Genomic DNA, 25,541 nt, shown 5'->3' on the forward strand with positions numbered 1-25,541 from the left:
GGTTAGGTTAACTGGTGACTCTCTAAATTGACCGTAGGTGTGAATGTGAGTGTGAATGGTTGTCTGTGTCTATGTGTCAGCCCTGTGATGACCTGGCGACTTGTCCAGGGTGTACCCCGCCTTTCGCCCATAGTCAGCTGGGATAGGCTCCAGCTTGCCTGCGACCCTGTAGAAGGATAAAGCGGCTAGAGATAATGAGATGAGATGAGACCTTTTCTGTAGTTCCTCCTGTCTTCCCCTCACGGTGCCGTTACACTTGCTGAGGGAGCAGAAGTGCAGAGAAAAAGACCAGAAGGCAATTAATTGTGTTGTATTGTCTTCTGCAGGAGCAAATAAATGCAAGAAATCAGTTCCTTGTCTCGTCCCTGTCTATGCCCCACCCACATCCGTTACAGAAGCATAAAATGAAATTGTTCAAAAATGCTATAATTTAAAATAAAATTACACTGTTACACTAAAAAAGTAAATTAAACTTCAAGATATAAGTGATTAAATTAACTCTTCCATAACTTATTAAGGATATATTAAACAAATGCATTGACACTCCAGGGTTTCCCATACATAGACCATTGTGTGGCGCAGCGCCACACAATGGATTCCTAGCGCCACACAATCAGACTCGCGATTTTGAAGAAAAAAAAATTCCCAATCGAAACATTAACGTCTGCCTCGTGCATATGACGGAGTGCGCGAGGGAGCGCGCGAGAGAGCGCATATGACGGAGTGCGCAAGACAAAGAGCATCCTGATTGGGTTACTCAGCAAAATAAGCCAATCAGCTTTCAGTGTGGGTGGGCTTCTCTTTTCTCGAGGACCGAAGTTTTCAGTTGAGTCAGTGCAGCCTACAGGATCGGCATGGCAGAGAGAGAGCGCGCCCCAAAAAACGAAAATACAAAACCCACTTCACCTCAGATTACACAAAAGAATCTCCCTGTCTAATAAGGGTCAACAATAATGACAGTTTCGCGCGATGTACTGTTTGCAGCAGTGGTTTCAGCATTGCCCATGGTGGCTTAAATGATTGTAAAGGACATGTTGAGGTGAGGAGTGTCAGTTCATGTGCATTATATTTAGGTCTACAACAGGCTGCCATGAAAAGACCAAACTTACTGAAGATTTCCATAAAGTAACAATGTATGAATATACATCATATCAAATACACGTCATATATAAGTGTGTATCTTTTATAAATGGGGTTAGCTTATCTAATGTAGTATGTTGGGGAGAATCATAGTATCATATCTATATTTCTGATAAAATTTTAGGTATGATACCGTGTATAACATACGTGCTGAAATCAAGTTTAAGACATAACACGTTAGCTAGCTCCATAAGACGGCTACAGATACCAGCTGCTAGAGCTTACTGTCGCCAGATATGAGAGATATGAAAACATGATCAGCTCAGTGGCGTGGTATAGAGAAATTCCCTCTTCACAATAGATGGTTTCCAAATACAGTTTTTTTTTTCGAGAGCTAGAAAGCCGACAGGGTGTTTTTCTCCTAAAAATAAGCACCAAGCGTCTTTTCAAATCCCCGTGACAACCGCTTGTTCTAGCTTGCTCTGGCTGTAGAGCGCAAGCAATGCAGCTACATTGCAGCTCCTACTTATTGCTCATTTCATAGGGGGACGGAATTGCTGGCATGTGCCGCGCGGGAGCGTCTGCCCAAATTTTTTAGGCCGAGATAAACTTAGTTTTTTTATTTTAAAAAAAAATTCCAATATGTAATGCCCATTGTACATGCCTGTTCTTTAATTCAAAATCACCATCTTGATCTTCAAATTGACCATATGGTATCTGTATTACATTACACATCATCCTGTCCAGATAAAACCTAGTTAGTACACACAACAGTTGAAAGGGAAGTGATGAGTGATGTTGAATGTTGCCTGCTTAATATGCAAGACCTCCTGCTACCATGATAACATCAGAAGAAAGCTTAAGAGAATTATATGACAGAACTTTTTTCTGGTTTGCACTTCATTGTAAAGGATTAGAGTATTCAAAGACATGAATAGCAAAAATGCAGAAATATAATACTGTAGAGCTCGTTTATATTAAAAGGTGCATTGATTTTTTGAAATCATCAAATGTGAATTGATTAAAAACAAGTCTCTTGTACCATATTAATCATTTTCACCTGGTAGTCCACCAAGAAGGGGAATTCATTTCCAAATACATTGCAACTTTTTGCTGATAAAATTAATGGTTTTGGGGTAAAAAAAAAAAAGCCAAAAATCATTAGCTCCCTGCCCCTGGGCCCCACTGCAGCCCCCAAACCCCTGGCTTTTTTCAGACTTCAATATTTTTCATTCTCATCCCTGAATAACGCAGCCTTCCCGATTCGCCTTCCGACCCCTTATTTTAAAAGGTAGCCTACGTCGTGTTCGTGATGAGCTTTATCATAGCCTTCTTGGCTTACATGAAACAGACATCCCTGAGTCAGGCTATAAACCAATTTTGGTGCATACACTAGCAGCTTGACGCGAGGAACCGGCCTTATTGCATTATCCCGTTTATCCCGCTTCAGCATTCATGCAAGTTATTAATAATGGTTTGACATTCACAATAAATAAGGATTTCCCACTAGCCTAAATAAAATGTTATACTCGCGGGGATGCCTAGTTGATGCTATCTGAAGCATAAAATCTGAATATTTTAAGAAACATCTTTATTAGCTTTAATGGCGAAGTAGATAAACCATCACTGCACTGGATTTCTCAGCTATGAATAGGGTAAGCACATAGAAATTCAGTATTCCTTTGTATATATTTTTTGATGTAATGGAAATTTTTAGTGCTTTGATGAAGAAAATGTACTTTTTTATCCATAGATTAAAACAGACCTCCAGGAATAGGCTCCAAGGGGAATACCTGGCAGCCTGCTTACGAATCTCCATAAATGGTCCTGAACCCAATGACTTCCCTTATGATAAGGCACTTGAGTTTTTTTTCAGGAAGCCACGCAGAATTAAATGTTCTGATAGGGCATGTAGGCTTTGCACCAATTAGGGTAATCTCATCTCATCTCATTATCTCTAGCCGCTTTATCCTTCTACAGGGTCGCAGGCAAGCTGGAGCCTATCCCAGCTGACTACGGGCGAAAGGCGGGGTACACCCTGGACAAGTCGCCAGGTCATCACAGCAATTAGGGTAATGCTTTTTCATTATTGTTAGTTGTCTTGGTGTTACCTTAAGTGGTTTCTTACATCTAATTATGATATTTTATTATTATTTTGTTGTTACATTATACTATTTATTTTATTTTAGTATTGGTTGAGGTAAGTGTTGAGTTCAATATTTAAAATAAAAACCTCCAGCTTGTTTTTTTGCACTTGATTCCTTGAATGTCAACTAAAGAATGATTGAAAGATTGCCACCAAAAAGGCAAAAAACTAAGGTAAAAACTAAACTTTAACTTCAATTTTGGTGAGTAATTTTCATAAATTTAAAAGACAGGTTTTCCACCAACATCAAGCCCAGCAAACTAATGGCCTGCCCTGTAATGTAAAGTTGGGTCGAGGAATGAAACCAGGCAGGGTTCTGGTAAAAATTGTTTTAGCTGTCTTCTCTTAAAGAACTTAAAATAATTTAGATTGAACTGAATAATCTCAAATGCTTCTTGTAGCTTTAAAATAGTCCCAGCAGGTGACTCTGAAGAAAAATACTGTGTTTGAACACCGCCCGCTGTAAACACTTTGCATACACCCCAATGACCCGACTCCACCGCACACGATTCCGTCATGGGCACAGTGGAGCACCACAAATTGCTACCTGGTCTGTGGGAAACACTGCACTCAAAAGATCATTTAAAAAAACACACAAAATAATTGCATCAGCCCTTTTGTGTTATGTTTTTTCACAAATGAAAAAAACCCAAAATAAATTCAGGGTGTGGAAATAGTTTATGAAACTGTAAAACATTCCTCCTTACCTTCCATGAACATCTCTCTTTCATGAACAGTCAACAGCTCCCTCTCTTTCTCACTGTGTGTGTTACTTCCTTCTCCACGTGTATTTCTTATCACTCTTTGCAGCACTGAGTATCCGTTCGTCTTTCAAAACCGTGGAGTCAAAGTCGGAACAGGACTGCTCAAAGTTGAGAGTGATCAAGAGATCACTCCTCATGAGCTGCATGGAGCACCTGTTCTTGCTGTCACTTCATTTGTTGGTCATTCTGGAAAAGATCCTTTCCACATACCCAGCGGATGCTGGGATGTTCAGGATGTGGCTGACAATGGTCAGCATGTTAGGCAGGTCAGCCACTTGAAAGAGAGCCACCCACCTGGCAGCCACATCTTTGGATTTCCATTCATCTTCTGAACCTTCTCTGAGCCCCTTCAGAATGGTATTTGCTGTCATGCATTCATCATAAAATTCATCCATGTTGACTTTTTGCATGAGGCTGAGCTTATTAGTGATCCTCTCAGTATTACTAAAGGAAAGCATGCCATGGTGCAGAGAGAGAGGTTGCAGGGAGAACAGCCAATCGTCCTCTGGAAAGTTGAACCGTTTTTCAACGTAAAAGATTGCTGTGTTAAGAAATGCAGTGAAATCTGCCCTTGCCTCGTTTGTATCATGTGGGAGGAGACACTGCAGCTTCCCTTTTGTCAAGTAGCCATAAAACTGGTTATCTCTTCTCTATGTGAGTTTTTGTTTGAAGGTAAACATGATGGAATAGAACTCAACACAGGTGGTTGGATCATTTTTCAGCTTCTTTACAAATTCTTCAAAGAGGGAGAGTATGCTATTGCAGAACAGGAGATAAACCTCCACATCATCAGCATCTTCCTCAGTTGAGTCTTCACTGAGCTTGAACAAAGCTCTGATGTGTCTGGGACACTCTTCCCTCAGGCTGATGAAGTAAGACCTGAGAGCAGTCCAGGTTGTCTGATTTTGGAGTCTTGCGGAACATTTTGGTTGAGCTTGTGTCCACAGTTGGCACTATTATAGCTGAGGTTGTGTTTAACCGTGTGGTACACCTGCATTAACTCAGCTGCTGTAACCTAGAGGGGAAGAGTAGGATGAGAAATTATTAATGCACTTGAATAATTGTAAAGGATGACGTGAACACAGGTTTTGGCTAAAATGTGTCATTGATTGCAGTGGTCAGACATTTTACATACATACATTTTTAATCTATGGAAACTACTTAAGTAAAACACAATTTCCATTATTGTGCTTTATTTATATATCTATTCATTCATTCAGTTTTATAGTATTGCCTACTGTTAATCCATTAGTATTTAAAGATGCAATTTTCCAGACTGGTTAATCATAATATATCATAGTTGTTTATTTTCTTCACATGGGCACTATATTTTGATTCATGTATTAAATAAATGCTCATGTATCCGACAGTAAACATCAACTTGGCCTAATGTTACTCAAGAAGCCAGCTCATGGCACAAACACCTCGTTTCAAAAGACAATCAGTCCCTAGTAGAAAGTTATGGGATGTGATTCATTTACATGTAATGGTACATACAGCTAAAGTTATTTGATAACAGACAGGCAGCCACATGTGAAATCTAACATAGACAGACGGCCATTGATGTTTCCCACCGGCTCTCTGCTAAGAGACCCGCCCTCCTTTGCCTCTGATTGGGTAAGACCATCAGGGTCAGAGTCAATCACTAGCGGCATAGACCCCAACAAACCAATCCAACGATGGCGAGAGTATTGGGGCGGGTCTTTACGGAATGTAGACGGGATGAAGCTCCGTTCAAAACAACTCGGAAATAAGCGACAAACCGCGTCCCGTACTGATTAAAACCGGGACGGTTCCGTATTTTAAGGGACGTGTGGCAACCCTAAATTAGTATACACATTAGCCTGCTAGCTAATGAAGGCGTGTTTCTCCTCTTCTCTCTCCCACGGCGCTTTTAAAGTTCCACACACGGGGAACCTGAAAACTGCTAAATTAACATACAATTGTAAAATAATGAGCTCAGGGACCTTGCTGAAGAAATTGTGGAATCTTGCCAGTAAACTCTTGCAGCAAAATTGTTTGGAGAAAAGCAGGTTTAAAAAAAAAATCCTGCTCAAAATGACCGTGTTGTATTTCACAGGAAAAATATATTTAGTGTAGAATTCACCCACCAAATAATTTAGACCATGATGCTTTGCAGATCTCCAGCAACCTGCCGTATACAGGTTCTACAGTCTACATTTATTCATTATACAGTAAAAAGGTTGTGAAAACTACAGAAATTTGGAACAGTGTATGTTTTTGGTGTTTCAGATATTAGAACCTTACTTAATCTTTTTCTGGTTATATTTTATACAGTAAACTCTGGTGGTTTAGCATATCTTTTTCTTCCCACAGGAGCATGTTTTGCCCAACAGCTGTTATTACCTGAGAAAATGGATAAAGCGGTTGGGGAGAATGTAGTGATTACCCCAATCCGTATTCCTGATCCACCACACGACTACATCAGCTGGAGGTTTAATATGAGCATCATTCTCGCTGGACCTCCTGGTGGAATTACAGTACTGCGACCGTACAGAGACAGAGTCAGTCTGAACAGGAACACTTTAGCTCTGGAGCTCAGGAACCTGGCTGAGAGTGATACTGGAGAATATTCTCTGACTGTAAACACTCCTACAGCTTCGCTCACAGATGCCACCTCACTACAGGTGCTTGGTGAGTAAACGAAACATTTTCTTTTTAACACAACTGTAGTAAGATTTTTTTCTTTAATATTTTAGTCCCCCTTTCACAACTTTTACAACTAATAGATCACTATAATCAGGCTTTTTTTAAGCAGATGTGTAAGAATTAAAAGTACACAGATTTGTATTGCATTACATCTTCACAACTGAATCTGAATACACATCTTTCAAATAGTAAAACATTATCATATTAATCTTACATTAGATCAAGGGCGTAACCATGGTATAAATATTGGGGGTGTCCAAATTTGAGCCCTTCCCAAAATATTTTTAAGTGCATTTCGCGCAATTTTCATATGGGCCTATTGATAAAGATGTGCTTATCTAGAACATTGTTTTGATGAATACAATTACCAATGAACATGTTAACATTTATATCTTGTTTTTTTATTGTGTATCAGGCAAAACACAAAACAGAATGTGCAACTGCAAAACATGTAACGCAATACAACATACAAAAAACATGTAAAACATTGCATGAAAATCTGTCACACCAGAGCTAGTCACACACACACACACACACACACACACACTTCAAACAAATGCAGAAATGCCAAATTGCTACAAAAAAATGGCTACCAAAGCAATAGAAAGGAGCATTACCCTGGTTAATAGGTCAAAACAACATAGAACTTTGTAGAAAATATATTGACTTTATCTAAATAAATGGCCCAAAAATATGGAGGCGTTCAAGAATAGAGGGCTACCGCGTGACGTCACCGTACCATGAGATTTTGTTAGGGCGCCATATTGGAAGACCTCAAGTACATACATACATACTCACAATATAAAACAAACTACGAGCGAGAGTGAAGTGACATGATGGCTGATAATTCTGGTTATGTGAGTACATTACCAGCTGCAGAAAGGGCACGGTATGTGGAGAAACTCGCTGTGATTGATGGGTTTGACCCATATGATAAGACTCGGGGCAAGGGAGAATGGAAACATAAGGAGGACCTGACACCAATTCTGCCATCTGTTTGCTACCCAAACATTGTAAACTATTTGTTGTTTACACCCAGTGCCTACACTGCTGATGACTTGAAGGCCTACAAAGGGCTACAGGCTTATAATTATGTTGTTAGTGGTATTACAGCTGTTGTTAAGAATAACCTACACATAGTTATGGCCAAGGTAATCTTGTTGATATTTATCTTTTAATAATATATCTTTTCAGTTGAAAAATTAATACTTTTTGTTCCTATTAAGGTATCCATAATTTAGGTTAATTTATCCAAATTATACATATGTATTTATGATATATGCCTACACAACAACTATGCTTTATTTAAATAATAGGAGGGAGAGCAAGCCCCAAACCATCCTAAATTATTATTATTATTAAATTGTAGAAGTCTGGGAGGCTTGCTCCTCATACAGTTATCAACTTGGGGCCAATTTAGCATGTTTTAAATCTGAATTTCTTGCGTTTGCTTACCTCAAAGTGTCCGCAGATCATGCACAGACTTATCCATTATATCCACAGTTTTTTGCCAAGTCTCACACAGGTTTCTTTCAAGTCTACTGTTGGGCCAATAAATCATAAATAAAACAGCTCAGATTTGTTTGTTTAAGTCGTTTGCCACTCCACTTTATTCTCGTGGGTTCACATACCGCTGCCGTTATTTCCCCCTAATCACGAGTTTGTTGGTCTTCCAATATGGCGCAGGGTCTGTTTACTTCTGGTTTCGGGTGACGTCAGTGAAATCCCTCTTATAGAGGGACTGACCAAAATGATAATTATGACTGACCAAAATGATAATTATGACTGACCAAATTGATAATTTTATTTAATTTATTTACATTTAATTAAAGGATAGTATGCTCTTATTACTAGCCTACTGATGACATGCAGCCTATGATGAGGTTAAAAATAATGTAAAGCTGTTTTAAGGACTCGTAATACAATGCTCTTTACCAGTTCATCTTCAGAGCAGGTCTCTATCTGTTCCCTTCCTCCATCATGCCTGTGACTCTCTGTGACAGACTCATCATGTCTGTGACTCGTCTGGAAAAAAGGCGAATGTCAGCCTGTTGGTCCTTCCTTTTCTTTGCGGCTACCGCCATTTGAATGTGTCCACCAGCAGCCTACCTGACAGTCCGACTGAGTGGATTTTCAAACCAACTAAGCCGCACTACGGCGTCATGGGCTGACCCAAGTGCACAATCATGGGGTGGTCGCAAAGTTTTTTTTGTTTGTTTGTTTGTTTGTTTGTTTGTTTCTCTGTGCTTCCTAAATTGAAAGTAAATCGGACATAAGTGAAGGATTCATTATATAGCCATGGTTCAGGATGGCATATTATTTGTCTCATATTGATTTAATACGCCAAATATTGGGGGGGGACAGATTGGTACTTTCCCAATATTGGGGGGGGACATGTCCCCCCCAGTGCCTATGGTGGTTACGCCCATGCATTAGATGACTAAACATGCACTAGATGTTCCTGCTGATGCAAAACAAGCAAATCTTTATTAGTTTAATTGTTTCATTTGATAGAATGTATTTGGGTTAGAGACAGAATATTGTCAGGTCTGACTCGAATGTCTCACATTCAGAATATTCATTTTATCGTAAAATATTGAACTGTATAAAATGCAGGAACGATTGTGTGTAGTACCATTTTTTGGTAACAGATTTCTGTAATGATCATCCTGTAAATAATATGCTACACGACCACTAAGCTAGAATAGTTGTGTCTTTGGCCATTCTGTTTGTGCCAGTTTAACATCTGCTGCCACATTACATCAAAATGTCCTCTTTTGAGAGCTTCGTGACATGGCCATAACTACCATTGAGGACACCGAGGTCATGTCCTCTGTGTTTTTTTTTTCCAGAAATTTCAAATTGGTCTACGCTGAATTCGAGCAGTGATCAATGTAAAACGCAGCGTCCACATCCACATGTCATCTGTATTTCCCCCCAATAAAATTCATATTTGTCTAATGTCATCTGAAATCTCTCAGCCTCTATCTCTATCGTTGCCGTGTCTAACGCAGCGTCACGCGACTACTAGTGTCGGCCGGGGAAGTTGGGTTTTGGATAAAACAGGCAGGGTGTAGTCTACACTCTATCACATATGCCTACCTAACCTAACGTAGGCTAATAGTCACATAGCATTATAGAGCTTTACCTGAGTGCAAAATGAAAAAGTTGCAACAAACTAAATTAAGGTTTGGACAGCCAACAGAAGAGCAGGGAAAGAGAAGGAGGGAAGGTGAGAAAATATTGTCAGTGCAGTGGCAGACCGTTCAGCGGTGTCATGCCAACTTTCCAAGGGGAAACGTTTCATTGTCATTGCCTATTACATTTTAGTTAGCATTTCGAGAAACATTCAAAATTACATTGTCACAGGCAGCCCTGTGCAGGGCTGAGTAAACGGGCTTGTTCGAGTAACTCTCTCTCTCATATAACTCTTTCTGACTCACTCACACAGACACACAAATACAGACACACACACATACACACAAATAATACACTCTCACACACTCTCTCTAATGCATAGTCTTCACACAGAACTAATAGCTCTACATTCTAATGTAATTTAAGATAATGAAATGTAAATAATGCCAATACTTCAGGTAGCTGAGCAATACACTCAGTTCAGTTCAGTTTTGACTTTTATGTCAGCCAAAACTCCACAGTTCTGATGGCACAGTTTTAGAATTGTTGAAGTAAATGTGTTATGAGCCAAACTTACATTACAGGCAATGGTGAGAACACTCTGTTTCAGAGAAAGCATGCAAATGGATCTCAATTCAAGACAGCCAGATAGACTGATGCCTTTACATTACTGCTCAGAATGTCTCTACACATACAGACACCCACAAATAACACACAAACTCTCTCTCTCTCTCACACACACACACACACACACACACACACACACACACACACACACACACTATTATAAGGTGTAATACTAAAGCTTACAATTCAGCAGTTCACACCCTTTGTCATGTGTATGCTGCAATGTAAATAATGCCAATACTTTAGGTACGTAACTGGTACTTTAGGTATGTATACTCAGTTCAAGAGTTCACTACTTTTCTACTTTTATGTCAGACAAAAACACCACAGTTATAGTGCCACAGTTTTAGAATTGTTAAAATAAATGTGTCCACCACCAAATCTATCCTTGTTTGTTTATTTATTTAAGTTGTGCCGGGGGGCTTCGGTGCTGTCAGCCATGTTTGACCTCGGTATTTGAAAAATCCTGGCTACGGCCCTGCTTCGTGACTGGTGGCTAAAGATCGGTGGCTGGCGCCCACATTAAAAAATTTGTAGTTCCATAATAGCAGATTTATTGGACTAAAAATAAGTTGGCAAAGAGTACTTTCCTCGTTTTAACTCTCAACTAATTTTTACTCTTTTTTTTTTTTTTTTTTTTCCTCAGTCAGTATGGCTGAAACAAAGAAACAGTGTTGGTACAGTGACAGTGAATACGCTTATGTTTTGATGATAATTTAGTATTCAAATATTATTTATACTGGTGTCTACCTGAGCCCTGTATTACTTTTTAAATCCCCAGTTCCTGTCTCCAGCGTTACAATAGTACTAAATAACACAGAGCTGATTGAGGCTACGTTTACGTTACGTCGAATCAGCGGATCATCAGATTAATGTTCTTAAAATGATTCGCGTTTACACTAAAACCGTTAGCCGTGCACATAGCAACGCCAATACGCGGATACGCTCGGCTCCGCAGGCATCCTGCGCTCCAAATCACTCCGCCCTGAACAGCGAGTGCCCTCTGGAGGGTGCGCACTCCGGCCCTGCGCAGCTCACACAGCGCGCGAGTGAAGTGCACAAGCCACGATTCGGGACTGAGCCGCTGTGTGTGTGATCCCAGCGCATATCACTTACTACTTGCAAGTGGAAGGATGGCAAGCCTAAAGACAATCATAACTACACAATGGGCAGTATTTGCATCAGTATTTGCAGTATTTTCATACTTTTATACTCTTTAATGAAAGGTGATACAAGGCGGAAGTCCGCGCCGTTTTTCAGCAGTCACGTCACATGACCAACGCCAGCGAATCAGGAAGGTGGATGTCACAGTGACGTTGTCCAATGAGACGCCAGCTAGAGCTCAGCACAGCGTATCCACGTATTCTGAATGTTTACACAGCACTGGACCAGATACGATCTAGATTGAATACGTGGACGCTGGCGGATTCCCGTTTCCTGGCTTTTCCAGGGGGTTTAATGTAAACGGACAGTGCATCCGCGAAGAAAACGAGACAGATACGGTCTAATGTAAACGTAGCCTATATGCGCCAGCACTATGAACCTCGTCTGCTCTGCATCTGGTTCCTTGCTTTCATTTGTTTGGCTGAATGGCAGCTCTGAGGTAACCGCAGGGGGGCGAGTTCAGCTAACAGACAACAACAGCAGTCTGACCATCACCAGTGTGATCAGAGGTGAGACAGGCCCATACCAATGTGAAGCGTCCAACGCCATCAGCAAGAAAAGGAGTCCTCCATTGAGTCTCACCATTTACTGTGAGGTATTTCATATCGTGCGTCTTGTTGACAGTCATGAGATTTACCGAACAAACACGCATTTTATCTCTGGTCTTCACCAGACCATAATGGCTCTAAAGCTGATTTAAATATGGACTGCTCCATTGCAGATGGTCATGTGGGTGAAATACCTCAATAGAGGACAAATGGTAATATGACTTTGGATACAACATTCTCATACGTCTGGCATTTCATCATGTAAAAAAATCAAACGAGTATTTAAGAGATTAGTTATCGTGTATTGTATTTTGGCTATGCATGTTTGTTGGTGTGTGTGTGTGTGTTAGAGAGACCCAACTTGCTTAAACAATGAACACTGACTGTGTATTGCACTTACTTCTCAAATAAAAAATGTTAAATTGCACTCTTTTTTTTGTTTTGTTTTCCCATTAGCCCATGTCCAAATAATATAATTCAACATATTTTCAGGGAAGGCATAAACCAAGCATAGGGGGTACACACTTCTAATACTGGCCATTTCTTGTGCACACTTTGTGTGGAGTGAAGCATTATTGCCATTTGCAGTAGTTCATCAAATATTCAGTTCGAGTATCATGTAGTGAATAGTAGTGGCTTGGTGTTTTGTAACAGTTTCTAACACATTACATTACACTTAGCTGACGTTTTTATGCAAAACAGCCTACGGTTATTTAAGTACAGGGTATTGGTTACAGAGCAATGTGCTTTGCTCAAGGACCATGAATGAACGTGTAGGGACAAATATTCTTCCTACAGGTAAGGGTGGGATTCCTACCCGATATCTAACACCAGGTATCACCAGATGTATTTGTTTTCTTTAGATGATAATATGTCAAAGGTAAGGGTTAAACTTGGTAAAACCATGGGTGTTGTGACACTTTTCCTAACAAATAACCCAATATTATCTTGATGCTGTAATGCATACGACTTGTTTTAACTGTCCTGGACTCGGTCTTGACTCTGACTCGAATCTTTTTGGACTCGGTCTTGACTCGGACTCGGAACCTCTTTGGACTCAGTCTTGACTCGGTCTCGACTAGTCCTGGTGTCTGACTTGTCTTGGACTCGACCAAGGTGGTCTTCACTACAGCCCTGACTCAAGAAGCCAGCTCATGGCACAAACACCTCATTTCAAAAGACAATCAGTCCCTAGTAGAAAGTTATGGGATGTGATTCATGTAATAGTACATACAGCTAAAGTTATTTGATAACAGACAGGCAGCCACATAGGAAATCTAACATAGACAGACGGCCATTGATATTTCCCACCGGCTCTCTGCTAAGAGACCCGCCCTCCTTTGCCTCTGATTCGGTAAGACCTTCAGGGTCAGAGCCAATCACTAGCGGCATAGACCCCAACAAAACAATCCGACGATGGCGAGAGTATTGGGGCGGGTCTTTACGGAATGTGGACGGGATGAAGCTGCGTTCAAGACAACTCGGATATAAGCGACAAACCGCATCCCGTACTGATTAAAACCAGGACGATTCCGTATTTTAAGGGACGTGTGGCAACCCTCAATTAGTATACACATTAGCCTGCTAGCTAATGAAGGCGTGTTTCTCCTCTTCTCTCTCCCACGGCGCTTTTAAAGTTCCACACACGGGGAACCTGAAAACTGCTAAATTAACATACAATTGTAAAATGATGAGCTCAGGGACCTTGCTGAAGAAATTGTGGAATCTTGTCAGTAAACTCTTGCAGCAAAATTGTTTGGAGAAAAGCAGGTTTAAAAAAATCCCGTTCAAAATGACTGTGTTGTATTTCACAGGAAAAATATATTTAGTGTAGAATTCACCCACCAAATAATTTAGACCATGATGCTTTGCAGATCTCCAGCAACCTGCCGTATACAGGTTCTACAGTCTACATTTATTCATTATACAGTAAAAATGTTGTGAAAACTACAGACTTTTGGAACAGTGTATGTTTTTGGTGTTTCAGATATTAGAACCTTACTTAATCTTTTTCTGGTTATATTTTATACAGTAAACTCTGGTGGTTTAGCATATCTTTTTCTTCCCACAGGAGCATGTTTTGTCCAACAGCTGTTATTACCTGAGAAAATGGATAAAGCGGTTGGGGAGAATGTAGTGATTACCCCAATCTGTATTCCTGATCCACCACACTACTACATCAGCTGGATGTTTAATATGAGCACCATTCTCACTGGACCTCCTGATGGAATTACAGTAGAGCCACCGTACACAGGCAGAGCCAGTCTGAACAGCAACACTTTCGCTCTGGAGCTCAGGAACCTGGCTGAGAATGATACTGGAGAATATTCTCTGAGTGTAGAAACTCCTACAGCTTGGTTCACAGATGCCACCTCACTACAGGTGCTTGGTGAGTAAACAAAACATTTCTTTTTAACACAACTGTAGTAAGATTTTTTTCTTTAATATTTTAGTCCCCCTTTTACAACTAATAGATCACTATAATCAGGCTTTTTTTTTTTAAACAGATGTGTAAGAATTAAAAGTACACAGATTTGTACTGCATTACATCTTCACAACTGAATCTGAACACACATCTTTCAAATAGTAAAACATTATCATATTAATCTTACATTAGATGACTAAACATGCACTAGATGTTCCTTCTGATGCAAAACGAGCAAATCTTTATTAGTTTGTTTCATTTGATAGAATGTGTATTTGAATTAGAGACAGAATTGTCAAGTCTGACTCAACTGTCTCACATTCAGAATATTAATTTTATCGTAAAATATTGAACTGTACAAAATACAGGAACTATTGTGTGTAGTACCTTTTTTTGGTAACAGATTTCTGTAATGATCATCCTGTAAGTAATATGCTACACGACCACTAAGCTAGAATAGTTGTGTCTTTGGCCATTCTGTTTGTGCCAGTTTAACATCTGCTGCCACATTACATCAAAATGTCCTCTTTTGAGAGCATCGTGACATGGCCGTAACTACCATTGAGGACACCGAGGTCATGTCCTCGGTATTTTTTTCAGAAATTTCAAATTGGACTACACTGAATTTGAGCAGTGATCAATGTAAAATGCAGCGTCCACATCCACATGTCATCTGTATTTCCCCCCAATAAAATTCACATTTGTCTAATGTCATCTGAAATCTCTCAGCCTCTATCTCTATCGTTGCCGTGTCTAACGCAGCGTCACGCGACTACTAGTGTCGGCCGGGGAAGTTGGGTTTTGGATAAAACAGGCAGGGTGTAGTCTACACTCTATCACATATGCCTACCTAACCTAACGTAGGCTAATAGTCACATAGCATTATAGAGCTTTACCCGAGTGCAAAATGAAAAAGTTGCAACAAACTAAATTAAGGTTTGGACAGCCAACAGAAGAGCAGGGAAAGAGAAGGAGGGAAGGTGAGAAAATATTGTCAGTGCAGTGGCAGACCGTTCAGCGGTGTCATGCCAACTTTCCAAGGGGAAACGTTTCATTGTCATTGCCTATTACATTTTAGTTAGCATTTCGAGAAACATTCAAAATTACATTGTCACAGGCAGCCCTGTGCAGGGCTGAGTAAACGGGCTTGTTCAAGTAACTCTTCTGACTCACTCACACAGACAGACACACAAATACAGACACATACACACAAATAATACACTCTCACACACTCTCTCTAATGCATAGTCTTCACACAGAACTAATAGCTCTACATTCTAATGTAATTTAAGATAATGAAATGTAAATAATGCCAATACTTCAGGTAGCTGAGCAATACACTCAGTTCAGTTCAGTTTTGACTTTTATGTCAGACAAAACTCCACAGTTCTGATGGCACAGTTTTAGAATTGTTGAAGTAAATGTGTTATGAGCCAAACTTACATTACAGGCAATGGTGAGAACACTGTGTTTCAGAGAATGCATGCAAATGGATCTCAATTCAAGACAGCCAGATAGACTGATGCCTTTACATTACTGCTCAGAATGTCTCTACACATACAGACACCCACAAATAACACACAAACTCTCTCTCTCTCTCTCTCACACACACACACACACACACACACTATTATAAGGTGTAATACTAAAGCTTACAATTCAGCAGTTCACACCCTTTGTCATGTGTATGCTGCAATGTAAATAATGCCAATACTTTAGGTACGTAACTGGTACTTTAGGTATGTATACTCAGTTCAAGAGTTCACTACTTTTCTACTTTTATGTCAGACAAAAACACCACAGTTATAGTGCCACAGTTTTAGAATTTTTAAAATAAATGTGTCCACCACCAAATCTATCCTTGTTTGTTTATTTATTTATTTAAGTTGTGCCGGGGGGCTTCGGTGCTGTCAGCCATGTTTGACCTCGGTATTTGAAAAATCCTGGCTACGGCCCTGCTTCGTGACTGGTGGCTAAAGATCGGTGGCTGGCGCCCACATTAAAAATTTGTAGTTCCATAATAGCAGATTTATTGGACTAAAAATAAGTTGGCAAAGAGTACTTTCCTCATTTTAACTCTCAACTAATTTTTACTCTTTTTTTTTTTTTTTTTTCCTCAGTCAGTATGGCTGAAACAAAGAAACAGTGTTGGTACAGTGACGGTGAATACGCTTATGTTTTGATGATAATTTAGTATTCAAATATTATTTATACTGGTGTCTACCTGAGCCCTGTATTACTTTTTAAATCCCCAGTTCCTGTCTCCAGCGTTACAATAGTACTAAATAACACAGAGCTGATTGAATGCGCCAGCACTATGAACCTCGTCTGCTCTGCATCTGGTTCCTTGCTTTCATTTGTTTGGCTGAATGGCAGCTCTGAGGTAACCGCAGGGGGGCGAGTTCAGCTAACAGACAACAACAGCAGTCTGACCATCACCAGTGTGATCAGAGGTGAGACAGGCCCATACCAATGTGAAGCGTCCAACGCCATCAGCAAGAAAAGGAGTCCTCCATTGAGTCTCACCATTTACTGTGAGGTATTTCATATCGTGCGTCTTGTTGACAGTCATGAGATTTACCGAACAAACACGCATTTTATCTCTGGTCTTCACCAGACCATGATGGCTCTAAAGCTGATTTAAATATGGACTGCTCCATTGCAGATGGTCCAGAAAATGTTGTTGTTGAAGCAGATCCAGTGGGACATTTCTACAGTTCTGGGTCTAATGTCAAACTCATCTACTCAGCTGAGTTTCACATACATGAAAATCTCTCACCTTTCGGCGAAATTCGCCGTTTTGAAACCAAAATGGGTGACCTACGTGAATCGTGTAGATCCGATGAGAAAAAAAATTGGGGGGGGGTTGATATTGAGCCAAAGGGCAAGGAGGTCGCTTCGCACCCATAGACAGTTCGTGCCGGTTTGCGCCTCCTCCTCCTCCTGCTTTGATATTGACGCCATAGCGACGAGTACATCTCGCTGCAAAGGGCAAGTAGCATCATTTCGCGCCTCTTCTCCTGCTGGCCAGAGCGTGCACACATCAGTCAGAGTGCAGACCAGACCACCAGAAGCTGGAAGCTGGATTGAGTCATCGGACTGAATTTCCTACTTTTTTCAAACTTTCCTGATTGCTGTCAAAACAAACACAACTTCCGGCTTGATTACGTCAGCATTCAAAAGAGGGCACGCGCGTATTTTGACAATCCCTGTGTCCGAAATTGCTCGCTACTCACTATATAGGGCACTGTATAGTGGAGACGCCATTTTGTAGTGCTGTCCGTGCTGAAAGAAATCAAATTAAAAGTCTCAAATTTGATTTAATAAAAGACAGCAGCAAAGAAGAAAGTATTCAGCCTTGATTTAAAAAGAACTGAAAGCTGCAGGTACTTCCATATCTTGGCAGGCTGAGTGGTATGCTGGGGCACCTCTTGCCAGCAGACCAGGATATCCAGAGGGAACTTGTGCGGTTCAGTGTTGACCTGACCATCCCCAGCTTCAAGGAGGGAGAGAGCATCGTGGAGTGGTGGGGTCATGTCTTCGACAAACCAGACAAGTACCCCTCCCTGGGTGCACTGGTTAAGTGTTGCCTCTCCATCTTTCATGGGCCTAGAGTCGAGTCCTCGTTTAGTCTGATGAATGATGTAATTGATCAAAGGAGTGGCAACATGAATGTGGAAACCTTTAATGCAATACAGACGGTCAAGTACACGCTGATGTCCAGGGGGAAGACAGCTATGCAGCTCTTTAGAAGGGAGGACGTGAAGTTTGGGGAAGTGGACAGAACATTGTGCAAGAACATTAACTCTGCAGCAGCCACATACAAACACCAGCAGAGGGTGAACAAGGAGGAAAAGCAGCAGCAGCAGAGCAAGTATGGCTCTCAAGCAACTTGCAGTGCTCAGCAGGCCAAGAAACAGACTGCTGAAGGAGAGAAGCGGGCAAGGCTGAAACATGTGGCAACTCGGCGAAAGTGGGCCATGGAGACACTGGTGGTCCAGGCAAATAAAAGGAAAAAATGATCACTATACCTTGTGTGTTCTCCACTTTCTTCGTTCTATTATTCGCATTTTTTTCCAGGGCATAATTCAAATACATGTAGTTATAGTGAAATTTGTATTTGTACTGTATGTCCTTGTGCAAATGTCAATACAGTATACTTAGTAAGAAGGCTATAATATTTATTCTGGGGGAGGACCCCCAAACAAAATAAAACAACACCAGAGGCCACGTCACCACTCGCGCACCCTTCTCACCTTTTTCACCCCTGACCCGTTTTCATGCCTGGTTTCAGTGGGCTGTGAATGGAGCAGAGCTTGGTGAAATGGGCCAAGAGCTCAGACTGAGCAACATTCAGAGCAGTTAGAGTGGCAATTACACCTGCATCGCACATAACAAACAGACCCTGAGATACTCCACGTCTGAACCCTTCAGCATCACTGCACTCAGTGGGTTTTACTGTAGTTTATTTACTGAATTCATGTGCAATAAAAATGAGCAAAGCACTAAATTAAGCCAAAGCAGCTCTTCTAGAAAATAACAGATTTTTCATTGCTGTTTGTTGTACAGATTTTTGCCTTTTGCAAACTTTATCCACCTGCAAAATATGGCCACAAAAAGTGGACAATGACACGCTGAGATATTTTCACTCAAGTAAAATTAATAACTCGAGGTAATTCAAGGTAAAGCATTACTCTGAAATTCAGAAACTTTAATTGGGGCTTTTCTCAAGTTAATCAGACATCAGATATTTAAATCAAAATGCAAAAACAAGATTGATTCTTCACTGCAATAAGTATTAGATCGTTTTAATTAACATTCATTCTAGATCACTTGAGCTTCTGAAATGAATAACATAAACCTACTTATATAGCCATTATAAATCATTTCATATTTGTATTGAATTGTAGCTCAAATTACTGTACAGTATGAAGTTAAAAAAAAACAAGGCATATAAGACAAATGCAGCAAATACAAAATATACAATACAAATTCAAACCAACACTGAATAATAAAATGTAAACAAATAAATAAAAAATAACATTCCAATTAGGGCTCTGCGATATATTGAATATACTCAATATATCTCTGAAAATGCTGTGTGAGATACATAAAATTATTATATCGTAACTATCGAGTATTTTATGGTCATCTTCCGACTTGCGTTTGTTTCGTGTTTGTTGCGTTTTTTAAAAACATTTCCCGGTGGTTTTCTCCCTGTCCCTCAGGCAGTAACGTGAGAGGCTGCCTAAGGGTAAAGAAAACAATAACGTCACCAGCGGTCTCAAAAGTAGCCGGTCACCGGCGGCAAATCGCCATCTGTGGCTTGTTATGCCGCCGGCTATTGTCAGTCGAGTCACAAAATGTAATATTAAATATTTCTGACGGCAAAAAAAAAGTTGTGAACGTAAATTACATCCACTATGTCATGTATGTCCATTGCCGCGTCAACTTTGTTTACATCCTTGACATGAGTGCAGCCATTACTGCCCGCAGTGTTGCCAGATTGGGCGGTTTCAAGTGCATTTTGGCGGGTTTTGAACATGTTTTGGGCTGGAAAACGTTAGTAGTATCTGGCAACACTGCCCTTGTGCCATATGTAAGCCGTACTCTGATTGGCTTAGAGTGTTCCATGGACTGTGAATGGTTCATACTATCATGTGACTCACAAATGGCGACGAAGAGAGTTGCAAGCGGCTCCATGCTGGATGCGTGGCTAAAAAGGTCTAGAGGGAAAGGTAAGTACGTTTTGAACGCAAATTTATTCTGTCATTGTGTTGATATAGAAAAATAAATACGTCTTACTCCACCATTTCTCAGCCTTGCTTAAGACATTATAATCGCAGATCGTAAAGTTGACTCTGCGTTTGACAGCTGCTCGAAAAAAACAAACTGCGTGCGTAACAACGCTAATCAAGCTTAAGCTAGACGACCCGCCTCAAATACCCGTCCCGGGTAAATGTTATCCCAATTTTAGATGACCTGTTCCAAACCATCCCGCCCCATGAAAAATTCGTACTTGCATCTCTCTCTCTCTCTCTCTCATTATATATATATATATATATATATATATATATATATATATATATATATATATATATATATATATATATGTATGTGTGTGTGTGTTTTACCTTTACATTTTGTCATCATTTGCTCTTTATTTTAAAAACAGTGACTCTTTTCATTTTGTTAAATAACAAACATGATTAGGTTGATGAGATTTGGATAAAAGTTATTTTCAATAGAAATGCTGAAACTGTCAATGAGTGCTGCTAGCTGCTGTTTTTAATAACGAAGTCAGCTGATGAAGTACATGTAGCTGCATTTTATGTAACAGTTTATTAACTGCCAAAAAATAAACATTTTGATTATAATTGAAGTTGTTTTGTTCTTCATCTGTATTCAAGATTTCACCATATTCTTCAATAGTATTAGAGAATCTGGAGAAACTTGTCACCTTAGCTTAGACTAAGGTGCACATCAGACTTAAAATTGTGTCATCCATATGTGGATTTCAATCGGACTACTTTGTGTTTGTTTGCAAATATTTCTGAAATTTGATAAAATGACTGAGGTATGGTTTCATATTTCAAGTTTCCAAATGGTATTGATTACCCTTTATTTTCACTGTTAAAAGTTACCAGAGGCCACAATTTCTCAGTGCATTTCATAAAATTTTCCGTGCCAAAGGGGGGCAACCCCTCTTTGAAACCCCCCCTGCACGCTTTGCGTGCATTATGTCTGCCGCTGGCAGACATTTTACCATTTTGCACCGTGCTGTAAATTATTTGTACCCTGCTATTCTCCCAAACTTTGAAGCCCCTGCGTCACACACTCGCCAACCAATCCCGGGCGACATCTCAGTGCTGAAAGGAACTTGTGGGAAGATTTTCTAGTTTCGGTTGTGTTGCCAGATTGGGCGGTTTACTGCCCAATTGGGCGGTTTTAAGTGCGTTTTGAACATATTTTGGGCTGGAAAACGTCAGCAGTATCTGGCAACACTGCCGGCAGGAAGATTTCCTAGTTTTGGTTTACAGCGCTGACTCAGTTCGTGCAATCGCTGGTGCTGCATAGGCTACCGTGTAAGCTCTGTCAATTTCAGCGACAAATTAAAAATGGAAGCGGATGAATTGGTTCCTAAAAGAACTAGTAAGGGGTCAGTCATCTGGCATTTTTTTGGATATCGCGAGGAGGACGTGGAACAGCAAATGCCAGTTTGTAAAGTGTGCAAAAAAACGTCATCACGAAAGGCAGCAGCACTACAAATATGTTCCATCACCTGAAAACTCACCCGGTACAGTATGAAGAGTCTCTTAAACTCTTAAGAGTGTTTGGCCTCGTTCTCCAAAGCCACCCCATATGAGAAAACGAGTCAGAGATGGAGAGCTATAACGGATGCAATCACTAACGTCATTGCCGAAGACATGATCCCAATTAGTATTGTGGAAAAACCAGGCTTCCAAAAATTACTAAACACACTCGATCCCAAACATGAGTTGCCTGGTCGCAGACATTTCACAGAGAAGGCAATACCGGAATTATACACATCTGAGAGGCAGAGCCAGAAAACATTCAGTTCAAAAGTGTGCAAAGAGAAAAATTATGTTTTGCAGATCTCTCTCTTCTCTCCCTCAATCTCCCTCTCTATTGTGAATGTTCCAGTGGTTCTCAGTAGTCAGGTTAATAGCTTGGAGGTCTATTTTTTAAAATAATTTAATGAATGAGCACTTTTCTTATTTAGGCTAAATGTCTTTCTCAGTGTTGAGCTTGCACTTTATTGATTTGAGCTCTGAGCAGCTCTGTATTGTGTTGCCCCTTTGTTGCAATTTTCAAGATTGTTTTTGCAGTTTGTGCCACATCTTTGTTGAATAAAAATAGTCTTCTTTCAATTCAATTGTGATTAATCACTAACATGAAAATTTAAAATGTGTTGTTGAAAACCACCTGTAAAGTTAAGCAAGAATGTTATATAATCTGCAGGGATTGTAGTGAAAACAGTAAAGAGTAAAAGTTAGATTTCATGGGGTCCTTTAGAGGAAATTTAAATATATCGAGATATATATCGTATATCGTGAAATGGAGAAAATGTATCGGGATATTCTTTTTTTTTTTTTCCCATATCGCACAGCCCTAATTCCAGTGAAAGTAAGGAAACTAATAAAAGCTAATTAAATAGTTAAGTTGAAACAGTATGTTTTAGTATAAATACACGGGTGATTATTGGAAATCTCATATGCTGATTGGTCAAGAAATTTGGACCATTTCTCAATAATCACCCCAAGTCACTCGGCAACATGGTGGCCAATCGCCTCCTCCCAGTAAGTGAGGAAGAATTACAATATCTGAAAGAAAATGTTATTCCTAAAAGCATTAAATATGCTGTGAAGTTTGGTCTGAAACTATTCAAAGGTAAGGTGGCATTGTGATTTATTTTATTGATTTCAAAACAAAGTATTTTATGTGACTCAGCATGGATAAGTGACACAAGTCTGTGGACACCTTTATTACGTTTGCATTCCGCTTTTGAAGTTTGGAATAAATGACTTTTCACATGATTTTTTAAAAATAATCACCTTTGTATTTATTTATACGAAGACAATTAATGAGATTCCATCTCGCTATTATTCACCGATATTCACTTCCCCTTTGGCAAATAATTGTTAATTAGTGCATACAAATAAAAGGCTGCTTCACTGTAAGTTTTATATTTAGAATAAGGAGAAAGCTTACATTAAATCATTCGGAATAAAGTTTTTTATGTACTCCGAGATGTATGAAGGTTATTAAGAGATTTAGAAATGATGAATAATATTTTTGAATTAATTCTAAAGGAAACAGAGAGCCAGTTGGCTGATCTAAAACTAGTCTAATATGATCATGTTTTCTGATGCATGTTAATATTTTTGCTGCTGCAGATTTTAGTTACAGGAAGGTTCAGGTTACAGGAAGTCCTGGATCAATTTCTTGCAAAAATTATTTGATGATAAAATGCAGTTCTATTTAATTTCTCCTGACCGCCAGAGGCGGTGCTTTAAGCACCCGGATGTCCATCACATGCGCATGCAGTTCGAGTGTGTATACCAACAAAGTCACTTGCGACGGGGGTGACGTATGTCACTGCACCGGTACTTAAGGTGCGTTTACCCCGGAAGCGTTCTCTTGCATCTTCTCATGCAGAGCAGATTATTCGAGTAGTACTATTTTCTAAGAGCAATCGCTGGAGTCTTGCAAACCCTTAACGGGTTGGAGCTGCGGTTTTTTTTCGCCCTCTTAAGACTGCGATTTGCCATTTGCTTAAGGTAAGAAACCGTTTATGAGTAAGTTCGCTGACTTTGGCAGCTAGCAACTTCTAATTATAAATTTCAGTTTCACTGCGATCATAGGGGTGTTTTCTCGCCTTGTAGCGATCTAATAAGTATCATTTTGTTGCAAGTATGACACTTATTTGGTGCTTGTGTGTGCTTCTGATTCGCACTGTAGCTTGTTTACTTCAGCTGATTGCTGAGTGAAGTTTGCTCTGACTTCGGCAACTAGCAACTTTTAATTATAAGTTTCAGTTTCACCGCGATCATAGGGGTGTTCTCTCGCCTTGTAGCGATCTAATAAGTATCGTTTTGTTGTAAGTATGATACTTTAATTGGTGCTTGTGTGCGCTTCTGATTTGCACTGTAGCGTGTTTACTTCAGCTGATTACCTAAACACGGCTGGGTGAGCGTGTTTGCTCCTGACTCCGCCACGGATATTTCATTTTGGTTGCTTGGCTCTGTATTGGTACTTCGACACTGCTTGTTTACCATCACCTAATCCATATTTAGGTAAGTAGAATAAACAGCGGTCATGTTTGTGCTGATTGTCTCAAAGCTTTAAGGTAAGTAAAGTATTTTCAACTAAACCGGTTATGAGTGAGTCCACTCGGACTTCGGCAGCCAGCAACCTCTAATTATAAGTTTCAGTTTCACCGCGAGCATATGGGTATTTTCTCGCCTTGTAGCTTGTTTATTTCAGCTTTGATTGCTGATTACCTGAACGCGGTTGGGTGAGTATGTTCGCCTGACTCCGCCGCGGATATTTCGTTTTGTTTGCTTGACGCACTGCTAGGCTTGCTCAGCTGGAAAGCAGTTTGGGCTCTTGACTGCCCCCAGCACTGAGCGACTACGCTCTGCCTCCTAAGTCTAGGAAGCGCCCTAAGCAGCCGTCACGTGAGGCTCCCTGTAGGCCCAAGTACCAGAAGGTGGACCCCTTGGCGCAACAAGTGGGCACCTTGGCTCTTTTTGTATTGTATTGATTTATTTCGCAATAAAAACATACATAACATGTAAACATAATATAAATATTACGGAGGATAACACAAAAGTAAAAATACTTATTTCCATTGTTGTCCTTCAGAGCTTGCTGAGATTAAGGCTTTGCTCTATAACCTACAACCGCCTGAAGCACGGCCTGCTGATGATCTCGCCTCTGCTGCTTCATTTACTCCTCCTGAGCCACAGCCTCCGGTGCTGTTCCCGGCCGCGGAGCTTCAAGAGGAGGACGTGCCTTCCACTATGGTCAAGCCTGCGATAAAAATGGTGCCTGGGGTTGGACATGGCACCATCTGAAGTACGGATGCAGAGTGCCTTTTTTAGACTCCCCCTCTGCTGTTTTCACTGTTCCACCTTCAGCCCCCTTTATTGAGGAGCTGTAGAGATACAGGATGCATCCAGTCAGGGTCTGGTCAGCATGGAGGCGTTGAGACCCGATGCTCGCTGTCCACGGCCACAGTGTCATTTGACCGATGACTTCATCGGGAAGAGCTATGACGCTGCAGCACGGGCTGCACGCATAGGCAATTCATTATCTCACCTGATCCTGGCCCAGTCTCAGGCTCTTCAGTCTTCTGGAGCAGACCCATCACTGAAAAGCCTAAGCGAGGCCTCGCTGCAGGCATTTGCTTTCATGTCTAGGGAGCTGGGCAGACTGTCGTCTTTAACTCTCGC

General features: G+C 40.4%; 1 pseudogene; it reads left to right on the forward strand.

Annotated features, from left to right (window-relative positions):
- The window catches only part of LOC132886236 (carcinoembryonic antigen-related cell adhesion molecule 1-like), a 32,646-nt pseudogene extending 7,483 nt beyond the window's left edge, over positions 1-25,163 (forward strand).
- Positions 25,164-25,541: the final 378 nt, after the last annotated feature.

The sequence above is a fragment of the Neoarius graeffei genome, chromosome 5 (genome assembly GCF_027579695.1).
Source record: "Neoarius graeffei isolate fNeoGra1 chromosome 5, fNeoGra1.pri, whole genome shotgun sequence".
Taxonomy (NCBI): domain Eukaryota; kingdom Metazoa; phylum Chordata; class Actinopteri; order Siluriformes; family Ariidae; genus Neoarius; species Neoarius graeffei.